General features: G+C 64.0%; 1 pseudogene; it reads right to left on the bottom strand.

The window, feature by feature from the left end:
* Positions 1–2,500, bottom strand: part of LOC126434638 (large subunit ribosomal RNA) — a 7,959-nt pseudogene that overhangs the window by 3,140 nt on the left and 2,319 nt on the right.

The following is a 2,500-nucleotide window of genomic DNA, read 5'->3' as shown; positions in this document are numbered from 1 at the left end:
CACCGCAAAGTTGAACAGGAGGGGGGAGAGGGGATCGCCCTGGCGAACGCCCCGTGCTGGCTGCACAGACACGCCCACGCCGGCGCCGTCCGCTATCACTGTCGTGCTGCCCTCGTAGCACCGCTCGACATACTCGACAAAGCAATCCGGCAGGCCATGCGCCTTCAGCACGGGGCGAAGGGCAGCATGATCTACCGAATCGAATGCCTTAGATACGTCGATCGATGCCACAAAGACAGAGCGGCAGGAGCGAACTGCGTCGGTGAGAGCAGTGTCCAAGATGAAGGTATTTTCCAACATCCCATCCCGAGGGATGAATGCCCGCTGACGTTCGTCCACAGCACAAGCGCGCATCAGGCGTGACGCGAGAACCTTGTGAAAGGTCCGCGCCAACACCGAGCAGACCGTAATGGGGCGAAAGTCAGCGGGGGATGTTGGTGCAGCCGTTTTCGGGAGAAGGGACGTCCGCGCGCGAAGCAGGCGTTCCGGAAGGGCGCGGGCCAGAAGGAAGAGATTCATCACTTTCACCAGGACTTCGTGCGGCAGACGCCGCAACTCCGCTGGGGTAAGGCCGTCCGGCCCGGCTGCTGATCCCCTGGGCGGCAACGCGGCGGCGACCTCCTCATGTGTGACCGGCCCCCATATGCACTCGAGAGCGACAGGCTCTGAGTGCGGGAGGAGGCGGTCACGAATGAAGCCCGCGGTGGAGATGGGCTTCTTGGTGAAGAGGTCCGCCCAGAAGTCCAGCAGACCAGGGATGGCAGGTGGCGGCTGGAGCAGGGTGCCATCCAAGAGGCCGCGCACGCAACGCGCACGCGACCGTCGGAAGGCATCCTGCGTTCTCGCGTACTCCCAGCGGCGCCGCTTGCGCTTCTGCGTCGGTGGCGCGGCAGGCGGCCGCTTCGGTGGTTGGCGCGGCCGCTGTGTCCTGGTGATCGATCTCTCCCCTCTGGACCCGACCGACGCAAGGGCATCCGGGAGCATGCCCAGGATGACATCGGGCGGCGTGCCCCGCCCCAGACCGATGACACGATCCAGGGCAGAGAAACGCTGGGCGGAAGCGGGTAGCCCCGCCAGATGCTCCCAGATGGCGGCGTCAGTCGGCCCCTCCGGCGGCGGCCCGGTGGTGTCGGCCGCGAAGTCCTCGGCTGCGTCGACGGGCGGCGCAGCGGCCTCGCCCGCGTCAGGCAGCGGGCTCGCCGCTCCCCGGCGGGACGCCGGCTCTTCCCCCCGACCGATCTCAAGCGCCTCCATGAATTGGCGGACAAGCTGCTTGTGGGCAGCTTGCCGCCGTCGGCACTTGATTGCCTCAAGCGTTCGGTCGGGGAACATCCTGATGAGCTCTTGATTTACAAAGAAGAACCGGGCGTCCCTCTCGAGGAACAGTTCGGCCTCTGCCTTGGCGAGCGACAGGACTTCTTCCTCCGTCCACCTCGCGCGATGCCTCTCCGTGACGATCTCCGCGTTGGCGGCCGCAAGATGTTGGCGGCGGCGATGGACCCCGAGACCGTTCTTGGTTGTAAAGCTGCGGTGGCACTCACTACAGGTATACATAGCTGCAAAAGTTACAAGATTTTCGGCACGGCCGGTTGGCCGGCTAGGTGCTGGGGGAGTTGGGGTGGCACCTTCAGCGGAAGGGCCACCACTTATTCTCTGCTTACTGCCCCCAACTAAAAAAGGGATAGTGCGAGGGGGGGCTGGTAACCCCCCCAAGCCCCTGGTGCGGTCTTCCACTCTGCGAAATCAGCGGGCCCACGAGAAGGGGAGAAGACCGCAGGAGAGGAGAGGCTAAGAGGGCTAGGCCCATGTATTGCGCATCACTCTCCCTGTAACTATAACCCAAGGAAGGCACCTCGCAGCAGCAGCACGACTACATCAAGACCGCACTTCGAGAAGCCAAGTCCGGATGCAGCCACACCGCCGCCACTTGGCCACCTTAAGAGAGTCATAGTTACTCCCGCCGTTTACCCGCGCTTGCTTGAATTTCTTCACGTTGACATTCAGAGCACTGGGCAGAAATCACATTGCGTCAACACCCGCTAGGGCCATCGCAATGCTTTGTTTTAATTAGACAGTCGGATTCCCCCAGTCCGTGCCAGTTCTGAGTTGATCGTTGAATGGCGGCCGAAGAGAATCCGCGCACCCGCGCGCCCCCGGAGGAGCACGCTAAGGCGGACGCGGCCTCGCAGCAAGGAAGATCCGTGGGAGGCCAAGGCACGGGACCGAGCTCGGATCCTGCACGCAGGTTGAAGCACCGGGGCGCGAACGCCGCGCAGGCGCGCGCATCCTGCACCGCCGGCCAGCACGAGGCCAACCGACGGCGAGAGCAGACCACGCCCGCGCTAAACGCCCGCACTTACCGGCACCCCTACGGCACTCACCTCGCCCAGGCCCGGCACGTTAGCGCTGACCCACTTCCCGACCAAGCCCGACACGCCCCGATCCTCAGAGCCAATCCTTATCCCGAAGTTACGGATCCAATTTGCCGACTTCCCTTACC

Source organism: Schistocerca serialis, unplaced genomic scaffold (assembly GCF_023864345.2).
Source record: "Schistocerca serialis cubense isolate TAMUIC-IGC-003099 unplaced genomic scaffold, iqSchSeri2.2 HiC_scaffold_1192, whole genome shotgun sequence".
Classification (NCBI taxonomy): domain Eukaryota; kingdom Metazoa; phylum Arthropoda; class Insecta; order Orthoptera; family Acrididae; genus Schistocerca; species Schistocerca serialis.
Note: the sequence above shows the minus strand (reverse complement) of the source record. Positions and strands in the feature narration are given on the sequence as shown.